The sequence below is a fragment of the Peromyscus eremicus genome, chromosome 7 (genome assembly GCF_949786415.1).
Source record: "Peromyscus eremicus chromosome 7, PerEre_H2_v1, whole genome shotgun sequence".
NCBI lineage: Eukaryota > Metazoa > Chordata > Mammalia > Rodentia > Cricetidae > Peromyscus > Peromyscus eremicus.
This window is the reverse complement of record NC_081422.1, coordinates 47,261,421-47,273,338: the sequence shown is the minus strand read 5'-3', so window position 1 is coordinate 47,273,338 and position 11,918 is coordinate 47,261,421. Positions and strand designations below refer to the sequence as shown.

At 42.5% G+C, this 11,918-nt stretch overlaps 1 non-coding gene across 1 annotated transcript; it reads right to left on the bottom strand.

The window, feature by feature from the left end:
- Nucleotides 1-6,870: 6,870 nt before the first annotated feature.
- Nucleotides 6,871-6,975, bottom strand: LOC131915710 (U6 spliceosomal RNA). Its single transcript, XR_009380374.1, has one exon. It is a non-coding gene; the product is annotated as a U6 spliceosomal RNA (small nuclear RNA).
- Nucleotides 6,976-11,918: the final 4,943 nt, after the last annotated feature.

Genomic DNA, 11,918 nt, shown 5'->3' with positions numbered 1-11,918 from the left:
GTCTCCTCCAGTTCTTCAGGGGAGTTTGTTCCTTTCATATCCATGCAAAGCTACAATCGAAAGGTCACCGTGTACAGATTTGTGGCCCTCTTTGTATTTTCTCTTCTGACTTTTTTCGGTCCCAGATAGTCTCCTGTCTGGGGTCATTAAAAGCTCTTTTATCTCTTCTGGTTGAAATGAACACTGTGGTGTGTGTGTGTGTGTGTGTGTGTGTGTGTGTGTGTGTGTGTGTTATACATATATATGTCAAAAGATTAGCATCAAGTACCATAGGATGAATTACATTTGAGTGAGTGCTCCCTTCCTTTCCAGGTCTTTGAGAGCTATAAGATGCATCTAAAAATTACTATTGCAAAACAGAAAGACTCCTTAGGCTGAATGGGGGAGAAGAAGGCCACAGGATGATTAATTGTTCTAACATGGTCCTTATGGTGACAAAGGGAGCTTCATGTTCTCTTTCAACATCATTAAGTACAGAAACTCCTGCATCATGACCTTGATGGCTGTACAAATTCTGTCACTTAGCCAGCACTGACATGGCTCTTGGGTCAACTACTCCATTAAAACTATTACCTCCATCCATACTAACTTTTGTTACAGATTTTACAGAGATGGATATGTCTAGGTACTTAGGTCCATGATTGCTTTTAAAGTTACATATTTGGTTTTCATAAACTATCCTTGATGTTCTCAAACTCTCAGACTTCTGTGGCTAAAAATATGAAAGAGTCTTCAGAGAAATCCAAGCTTGGGTTTGGAGACATGGTTCAGCAGTTAAGAGGCTGGCTGCTCTTCCTGAGGACCACAGTTCAGTTTCCATCACCCAGACCAGTGGGCATACAAAACTACCTGTAAGTCTAGATCTAGGGAAATCTAACACCCTAACAGAGGAATGAGAAGGAGGAAGAGCAGGAGGAGGAAGAGAAGGAAGAAGAGGAGGAGGAAAAGGAGGAAGAGGAGGAGAAGGAGGAGGAGAAATAGCCTTTCTCTTAACAGTACATCTTTACATCTTTATCTTTTCTGATCACAGTTTCACAGTTGGTAGATGGCAAAATTCTGATTTAGGACACTTAAGCATTATGAGAAAAGAAGCTTGTTCCCTTTTGAAGCATTTGCTATGGGGCTCAAAGGGATGGGCTGAGCCTCAGAGGGATACTGACTGTAATTATTCTGACTGCATACTGCCTAGGGATTGAGAGTTTGTGGAAATGAGTGTGAACTGAGACTCGCTTTGTGTTCCACCTGCAGGCCATGCACTCTCAAACAGTTTTATTTGCTTGGAGAAAGGATTTCCTTTGACTAATTTCTACCAAGTACTATTCCTCAGCAAGCTATGCACCTGCCCGAGGGCATACCTATCTCTAATCCCCACATAGACTGCAGTGAGCTGGCTCTGGCTTTGCATGCACACTTATTGATGATATTTCGTAGTTGAATATGAAGTCAAACTCTTCTCCTCAATTGACTATGATGGTGGATAGCCCAGGGATGCTTGTATTTGGAGAACTGATCCTAAAAAGTAGTTTCAAGGCTGAAGTAGCTGCTGGTTGACAGCAAAAGGCAAATCTGTAGTTGAAATGCAGTGCTGGAACTCACAAGGATGGGAAGAACCCATCACACGCAGTGTGTTTGGTGCATCCCACACTTGGCTTCCTGTTCCTCTGATCGCTTCCCCATCCCCTGGTCTCCCTAGAAATAGCTCCTCTGTAGGTGTTGTTAACTGCACTAGCCTGTGCTTTGTCTCAGGCACCTCCCCAGCGACTCATCCCTTATGGTCCCTGATTCCCACTTGAGCTTTCTGTCTGCGTGTGCTTTATTGTCCTTTGGAATCCAATCTCTTTGCTTCAAAGATGAAAGAAAAATGACTTCTTTTTGAAAAAGAAAATGATGATAAAAATAAACTATGTTTCTTCAAATTGAAGGATCTCTAAAACATTCTACAGGTACTTTCAGACAATTGGTTCTGGGCTATGGTTGCTGTGGGGTGCCCACCCTGTGAGGTGCTCCCTGAACACTGCATCCCATGGTTATTGGACTCACGAGCTCACTGATAATATACTAGAGACTCTACAAGGCACTATAGAAACAATCCAATTTAACATTCATTTTTACGTTAGTGTGTGTGTGTGTGTGTGTGTGTGTGTGTGTGTGTGTACACATGATATAGCACCTGTGTGGAGGCAGAGGACAACTTCTTAGAGTCAGTTCTGTCCTTCCAATATGTGGGTCCTGGGGATTGAACTTGGGTTATCTGGTTCGGCAGCAAGTGCTTTTACCTACTCAGTCATCTAACTTGCCCTTATTAATGTTTTTTAATGTCCTTAAATTTGATAATGTAGACTTTGATAATATTTTTTTCTTTTTCTTTTTTTTTTTTTTTTTTTGAGACAGAGTTTCAGGGTTTCTCTGTGTAACTGCCCTGGCTGTCCTGGAACTTGTTCTGTAGACCAAACTGGCCTAGAACTCAGAGATCTGCTTGTCTCTGTTTCTGGAGTGCTGGGATTAAATGCATGGGCCAACTCCCTGCCCTCCCTGCTTCCACCTTGATAATCTTAAGCCTACTAATACTTGGTAAATCTGTGAACACCCGTTACTTTACCAAGTACTAAATACATAGAAGCAAATGACTTAATAGAAAAGGTCGTGGGCTTGAATGCTCTCATCAGTTGCTCTCAGCTTGACGTCGTGGACACCAGTCATTCACCATCCCCGGTTTCAGCACCAACTTTCTCCATGAGCTTCTTCCTGACCAACCTAAGCTCCCTTCCCTCTCGTCAAGTTGAAATTCTCCTGATTGTGCCACTACTGTTTCCAAAGAGCCTTGCTGTGTCCCTGGGCTTGGTTCTCATCTCTCATGTAGTATCAGGTAGAAGTCTTCTAAACGGAACCTTTGCCTCAGATGCAGAGTTTCAAGCCTGTGCTGCCCATCCCATCTGGACTCACTGGGCTTTGAAGGAATAGAACCCTTTCATTTCAGTTCAAGGATTTAGGTCTCATTTAAAAAATCTTGCTGGAATCCTCATTGCCTGATTAGCATATACTTTATATTCTGGCCTACAAAGAGTGTGCCAAATTATCTTGATTTAATTTTCATGGGATATTTCTTGTTACTCCCAAGCAAAACTTGATATTGTACCTTTACCAGGCTCCCTGCTTTTCCCTAAGTGTGGTGAGCGCTTTGCACGTGTGTGCAACTCCACGTGTGCAGATTACGATCAGAAGCCCCTTATTATGCTTCAAAGTCAGTCCTGAGGGCCACATCCCCAGGCGGTGCTGGCTTCCCCTTTATGCTCATGTGGCGCTTGGTGTCTAGTTACATAACACAGTCATATTGCCTTCTAGAAGGACATGGGTTTGTGTTTCTAAAATAGTTCAAACTCTGTAAACCGCCGGGTCTCTGTGATTAGCTTCATGGTAAGGTGCAGAGCAGCGGCAATCGTGGCTTCAGTACGCTGGAGGTGTGCTGTGCAAGCAGACTGAAAACAAACCTGCCCCTTCTGTTTAGAGCTGGAAGGCATCCTTATCATCTGCTCAAAGGGATAACATATGCATAGCTTTTTTCCTCCAACATTTTGCATTTTAAAATTCATGATAGTTGTTGCTAATCTCAAGTGGTACTTCCCTGACTAAATCTGGGTGTCGTTTTAGAACTCCTGGAAGATGGTACCGGTTGGTTAGAATCAATGCCTAACTTCAAACCTGTTTTCTGTCCTTAATGTATTTGAAGTCTCTTATTTTATAGATGAGAGAAGAGGCTTAATAAGTTGTACAAGGGGGACAAATAAGTAGCAGACTTATGACATGAATTTCATTTTCATAGCACTCATTTTTTTTTTTTTTTTGAGGCTGGGTCTCCTTCAGCCCAAGCTGGCTTTGAACTTGCTAGGAAGCTAAGGATGACTTTGAGCTCCTGATTCTCCTGCCTCCACCTCCCAAGTGCTGGGATTATGGGTATGTGCCACCATACCTTGTTTTATGCTATATGGGGAACTGAATCCAGGGCTTCCTGCATGTTAGGTATACAATCCAGGAACTCAGCTGCATTCCCAGCCCCAGGATACCTATGCTTGTTAATGTTTACTCCACCCACTCGCCTCATTTCCTAGTCTCTTTAATGCATTTGGAACTACCTGCATGGTAGGGCAAAGGGGCCCGCAGTTCGTATTCTTTTGCACACTATAGCTGCTCAGCATGGGGTTTGATGAGTATTGAGCTTGTAATTTTCATGCAAGCTACATGTTTGATGTAGTTCCAAAGTCTTATTTTTCCTCCTCTGTTTAAAATACCACTTCTGTCTTTTGTCTTTTCACACTCGGTATGAGTAAAGATTTTTCTAAGGGTGGGTAACCTTCGCTCAGTCCTGGCACGGTTCATCATAAATTCCAGATGGGGGTAGAATCTTGGATGGCGCACTGGGCTCTGCCACACCACGCCACTGGCTTTGGAATCATGAAGACTCTTCACCTACACGATTGCCAGACGTTTTGTGAACACTGCGTTTACAGTCATGGTCTCACCAAACATACTTGCTCCAAACTGGTCACACTGCTAGTAACATCTTAGCCACCACAGCAGGGGGAAGAATAAATCACGTCTGCAAACCCAAGTGTGGAGCTTTGTGCAGCACAGGCAGCCCATTTCCCTTCCCTGTGTGGCGTTTGTGGACATATATTTAAACAGACCCAAAACAAAACAAAACAAAAACCAACAAAACAAAACAAAAAAGCCACCCATTCCCTTTCATATACTTTTCTGGGTGTCTAGAATTTTTCTTTCTTACAGCAGCTGCACCAACATAGCTATGCATCAAAAAATTACCAAGAAGTGTCTGCATGCTTGTGCTAATGTGATTCTCAGCTCCAAATGATCCATCTCCCCAACTTCAGCCTTGACCTTGACTTGACTCACCAGCATGATTGAAATTCTTATAACTCAAATACATTGTTTTATATCAGTATATTTCCAGAAATAATAATAATAATGCCATAAGTACCAATGGACATTTCATTGTGAAATGTTTAAACAAGCTAATTTTTCACAGAAGGATAAGACTACAGATCCTGAATACAACAGAGGGTCCAGTTTATCAAGAATTGTTTTCACAAGCTAGTGTGCATGTAAGGTAGTATTGCTTGGGTATGGAGGTGCCAAGCCCCGCAAAGGAGCATACAGATACTTGTTGCTCTGATCATTCTGTCAACCCTGAGTGGTGGGTCTCCTCTCTTCTTTGCCTCACCCCTTCCCAGTCAGGAGTTCAGGTAGGTTTTCAGTGAAGAGCCCCCACATCTGCCAGGCAGGTAACTACTGTGTTTGCCACTGCTGCAAGGCCTCGGTGGCATCATTACTTGGCACTGGTTTTTCCCCATCTAAGTCACAAACTCCCTTTTCCTCTTCATTTATTTTTAGATGTCTAGCACTTAGTATAATGCCTGGTGCTTAGTGTGTTCTCATTAATGCTTTTGGAATAGAATTGGAGCAGATTTGACAAATGTGCAATAGATAAAATCTGCTAATAATTCTTTTTAAGAGCATGGCCAGGTGTGGGGGTGCATGCTTTTAATCTTAGCACTTGAGCAGAGGCAGGCTAGTCTCCCTGAATTCAAGGCTAGCTAGCTTGATCTATCTAATGAGTTCCAAGCCAGTCAGGGATGTATGTTGAAATTATGCCTTAAAACTAACAAACAAGTATTTTTTTCTATATTCTGGGGCATTCTCATGAGGTAGGAAGGATGCCTCTCAATGCGTAAGCACTCATCTATCTCTTTGGGGCATTTAAAATTGCTTTACATAAAATAGAAGAGAATAGAGTTTTATTTTTTAAAAAAGCCCTCACCCAAGAATCCTCTTTCTTTTTGTTTTCTCTCTCTCTCCCTCCCTTCCTCTCTTTCTTTCTTCCTTGGTGTTTTTTATTTACACGTTTTAGAAATAATATCAAGGCTGAAGAAGTGTCTCAGTGGTTAAGAACACTGGCTGCTTTTGCAGAAGACCCAGGTTCAGTTCCCAGAACCCACTTGGCCACTCACAGGTATTTGTAACTCCTGTTCCAGGGGACCTGATGTTCTCTCTGGCTTCTGTGAGCACACAGTATGCACATGGTATATGTATTTATATGCAAGAACACATATATATCAAAACTCAATCCAAAAAATATATAACAACTAACATCTATTTGTTGCACAAATTAACAGGATTTACTGCTATATTTTTATATGAGTACATTGATGGTGTCCTTTTTTCTCAGTACCTCATAATTCCTCTTTCATTTTCAGTTCTTTTTTTTTTCAATTTCACACATGTGAAAAAGATCATGTGGTACTTATCGTTCTGTGTCTGGTATGTTTTGATTAACATGTGTCTTCTTGCTGTGAATAAGACAATCTTAGTCTTCTTTGTGACTGAATAGTACCCCATTGTGGTACACATGTGTGTATATATTCCATTCACATGTTGATGGGCATAGAGACTGACTCCCTGACTTAGCCATTGTGGATGGTGTCACAAGAAACCATGAGTATGCAACTATAGATTTTATTCTATTGACTTCATTTCCTTTGGGTATGTGCACAGGAGGGACATGAACCAATCATGCGGTCCTTTCTCTTTCAGATTCTGGAAGAACTTTAACAATGTTTCCACAGTATCTGCACCAATTTTCATTTCCAACAATAGTCTTGCCTTTTACTTTTAAATTTTTATTTATTTATTATTTTACTGAATATAGATTTTTTTGCATAGTATGTTCTGATTATGGTTTCCCCTCCCCCTGCTCCTCCCATCTCCTCCCTACCCTCCTCCCATCCAAATCCACACTCTTCTGTCTCTCATTAGAAAACAAACAAGCATCTAAAGAAAAATAATAACATAAAATATAAAAACAGGGAAAGCTTCACAAATCTGCGTGTCATCCTTGGGCAGGGGCCGTGCTAATCTTCTCTGTGAAATTCAGTTTTTAGTATATGTGCTGTCGAAGTGTGAATTTGCCTTTTGTTTTTATAAAAATTATTATTCCTTCCCTTTCCAAGAAATTAGACCTGGTGGATTTGTCTTTCCTTCTTCCTCCTCCTCCTCCTCCTCCACATTCTCACCCTTCCCATCAGAGCTGCTGCTATCAACAGGCATCAGTGTTCCCTTATCCCTGCCCTCCTTCTGTGGGAGAATGATTGACAAGTACACCCTCACACTCAATCCTCAGAGTGTTGTGCAGCAACAGTCTTACTCTCCTTCTGGAAAATAAAGAACTTGGGATTCTCAGAAGTTAGCCAGGCCTCTGACCAGCCACTTAATTTTTGGTTTTATCTATTTCTGAATGGATTTTCAATTCTATTCCTTGACTTCTGGAAGAAGTCAAACCATGGATGTGCATGGTTGAGGCAGTTTGTATCCACTCTAGCAGGCAGGCACCCTTTCCGATCCTGAGAGGCAGGGTGGATGCCCAGGATGTTTGCAGCTATGAAGCCGTTGATAGTGATCAGTCTGAAGGCCTTAGCCAGGGCTCCCCTTACCTAATGTATGGGCTTCTCCTCTAGAAACAAGTCTTCCTTTTCTTCTCTCCAGTTGGTTCTTCCCAATTCCTTATTTTAGATCCAACTGTTTTCTTCTGGGATGAAATGTTATATTTTGCCCTGGTTTGCCTTCACCAGAGTAGCAGATTGTTGATTTCCAGACAATGAGACTTAAACACAGTTTTACATTACTAAAGAACCTATATTTTAAACCCAGGTCTCCAGGCAGTTACCAAGGGCTCCTGTGGTACAGGTGCATGACGGATAATTCTGCAATCGGAAGAAGAGATACAAGGCCCAAACCAAGCTAGACAATTTTCCTCCTAACTTGTTTGATTCTTAACTATCACTGACCCAGATAAATGGTGACAGATGGACTGAGAGCTAACTTGAGCTAGGATGTGGCCACTCTTGCTGTTAAGTCTCAGTTTATAGTTAAAGATTCCAACACAGAGGCCCAGAGCTGTCTGTCCCCCAGAGGCATCCTGTGCCGCAGCGTGGTAAAGGAAGCATCTGCTCTGTATTGACCCGTGCTCCTCCGTGGCTTTCCTCTCTCATAATTTCCAATGTTCTGCAAAGGTTACTTCTCTTAAGTGACGACTTCATTGCATCTTCCCTTGCAGGGGTGATTGCTGATGCCTCAGGAGAAGTCCCTGTTGCCAACCTTCCTTCCTTCAGTCCCTACCATCTGCTCCTGGACATAATTCTACTAACCACATTTGCCATGGCTTTCTTCATTATGTCTCCACATCCTCACACTGTATGTGCCTTTTTTTTTTTCTAAAGGGAGTTGGTGTTTCTTAGGGAGGAGAGTGGAAAGGAATGAGGGGGTTTATAGAAATAATGAGAATGGGTTACTTTGCTTAAGGATGTTCCAAATCAACCCACTTATAAATTGACTGCTTTAGAGAGGCAGGTTTCAAAATTGGCTGGGGGAGCTAGAAGGAAAAGAAGTAAAAATACTTTGAGCTCAGCAGATATATATTTAGTTAACAGATTCAAAGAGAAACAGATGCAGAAACCCGGAGAAGCAACCAAACCCCAGTAAGTGAAAATAATACATTGCAACTGGGCCGCACAGCTGACACATGAGTAGCGAGCCCTGGCTGGGAGGGTCGGGAAGGAGGGAGCCCAAGGAGGCAGAGATCATCTGAGAAGTTGGGGTCTGCCAGTGCAGAACGCCTGATGTCTTTCACTGAGAAGGTTCCAGAACCAGAGCATGCTGCAACTTCCTCTAAGCCTCAGCCTCAGAAGGAGATACACACGCTGGCCTGTAATGCCAACATCATTCTCCTTGGCTGGTCTCCAGCATCTCTCTGGTCCCCTGTTGTATTTTTAAGACCCCTCCCGAGGGAGAGAAAGGGTGTTTGCAGGAGAGGTGCACACTTGTTCCTTCATCTGATCAACACACACTTACTCGCCAGGAATTATGCTGGCTGCTTGCAAATATTGATTTGTGTTTGTACAGTGACTTAGAGTTTTCAGCTATGGTCCAGTACCAGCCTCTTAACAACCCAAGGAGTGGATTTGAATGCTTTCCTCTGGCAGATAGGCTGGAGATAAGGAAGCTCCAGAGGTTAAATGACTTTGTTTAAGGTCTCAGCTCCTCATGGAAAATCTGGCATCTAATGTCTTGTGCTCACTATACAGGGCATGGGATTAGTTGTTGAGATGCCGAAGATGAGGAGGACACAGCCGGTCTCTGCCCTCAGAAGATTAGAAAGCAGGATGGGAGAGCAAAGCTGAACAAAGGCTGGGTTGGGTAAGGATGATGCAAGGAGAAACTGGCTAAGATAAGAGAGCTTCTGATAAGAGAAGCATAATTGGGTGGAGCCTGATAAGGATGTGAGGACTCTTCCCTCTCAGGGCCTTTGAATTGTAGTTGAGAAGGGATGAAGCCAAATGAAGTCTCTAAGACCTAGAGGCATGAATCAGAGGGGAGGGCATGTAGGTGGTGGTGGTGACAGAAGAATAGGGACCATAGTTTGGGGCAGGAAATACTGTAATTCATACAACATGGGGCCCTTTCTATTGCTCCATATGACCCTATGGCCTATGGGGTAGAGGTAAAGTGCTTTCAGTATGGATCCCCAGTGGAATTTCTTCTTAGTCTCTATTCTGTAATGTTCTTGCGTTCTGGCCTGTACTTGTAGATATAGTCTAAAAAGTAACTCAGCCTATTGTCTACATGTGTACCATATCACCTATTAGTCTCCGAGGCTAATTCCACTCCTCACTATTTCTGTCCTACCAGGGGCTCATATTTCCCCTGAGCTAACTCTTAAAATGGCCTCCTCCTACACCTCTTCCTCCTCTTCCTTCTCCAACTTAGAGTCATGATGTCTGTTACTGCTGAGGTCGAAAGTAGTTTCTGACCTACAGAAATAAGTCACGTGTGACACTGAAGGTCACGGTGGCCAGGATATTCGTGGTGGACACCTATAGTCCCAATGTCATGGCTTGCCCCTCCCCCCACTCTCATGTGTGTCCTGTGGTCTTCATGTCACCTCCTGTAGGTCCCTAATCTGTTCCTATTCACTTGTCTAGACCCACGCTGTACTTCACTCTTGCTGCCTTGGTACCACACAACTTTGTGCCTTTGGACTAGAGTAGCTTTTTTTTTTTCCGTTTTCTTCCCATTCTCCTTTTTTATCTTGCAAACTGAGCTCAGATGCTCTCATGGGCAGGGACTGAGTTGATTGCCTCCCTTGGAAGTGGTGAGTCCTGGCCAGTGTTTTGTATTTCAAAGGGACACAGAACTGTTGATAGAGTTTAGGTGTTGAATCATTCATTAAAAGGTAGTTAATTCACGGCCCTTGAGGTAAGATAAGGTGGTTCCCTCTTCCACCACTGAGTATCCCAAGGCCTCTGTGACTCTTGTTATTTGTCAAAGGGGCCCCCATAAGAAGTCTTCTTATATAACCAGGTCATAAGTTCCAGCCAAAGACATCTTATCTGGTTCTTTCACCAGATACTCTTTGCATCTTTAATAACCACTCTCCCTTTCTTTCTGTTTCATTAATTGAATGCTTGTGTCCTACTTAGAGTAAACCAGTATAAATCAACCAGGGCTTATAAACACACTTCGAGACAGTCACTCACTTTACAAAAGGACTCTATAGAGAATTGCTTTTGACAGTCAACTCATGTTATTTTATTTAAAACGACTTGAGTGCATTTTAAAAATAGAGGTAGACCATGTGTTTTGAAGAGAGTAAATTAGTAGTTGGGTACTGGTTACTTCTTCTCCCTTGGTTATTTGGAAATTAATTAATTTCACCGTAGGCCATTCTGGGCTTCTGTCCCTGTCAAATACTTTTATGCAGACAGATCAATATGTTAGCCCTCATTCTGTCTGGAAGGTGACCAGATGAGTGGTTATCTTATTGCTATGTTTTTATCACTCAGCATTTTTTTAATGTTTCTGTGCTAGACTGACTTCTACTATGGAAGGCAAATACATCTGTCTCTCTAGTCTCCTTGTGGCTAGTGTTTCTGCATGTGGATTTAGTATTTGCAAGTAGGATACTTTGGCCGAAATAAACTGGAAATGAGTTCTATTAAAAAAAAAAAAAAGAAGTGGAGAAAACCATCATGGCAAGGGTGGTGGTGTTACATCAGGCTTCGGAAGCCAGAGGTTACAAGCATACATGCTATACTCAGCATTAGTCACCATATTGGAGTTACAACTCTGAGTCCTCAGGCCATCGGTGGCGCTAACTGATGTTCCCAGAGAAACAGCATGGTGGCATGAATTTGCCATTACTCATGGCTGCAGACATTATACTGTTTCTCTGACCTTCCAGGAGATTTTATATATGAACTCATATCCTTTAATAAATAATTTTTGCATAGGATAACTAAAGTTAGTTTCTGTGATTTGAAACTATAGAAACCTTCATCTACTCATGAATTGGGAAAGTTAACTCCCCTCTTCCCTCTGACCTGTTCCCTGACTGCCTGCTTCTATCTAGTCCTGACTATAAGGCCCCCATTCATTACAGCATGAAAGAAGAGAAAATGAAGCATCTTTACACAAGTACTGAAATTAACATTACACACACACACTAACACACAATCACACTCTCACACAAATTCACTCTCTCACACACACACATGCACACACACACTTATACACATTCATACTCACACACACATTCATTCTCTCAGACACACTCTCACACACTTTTACTCTCTCTCTCACATACATACACACACACACAAACACACACACACACACACACACATACACACCTCACACACACACACACACACACACACACACACACACACACACACACACACCTCACACATTGTCACTTAAAACCCTAAGGCAGACTGAGACTTCTAGTCTACCAGGAAACTGGAATGGAAGTCTGCCACAGAGCATCTTAATGTTTTTAGGCATCAGCAGTG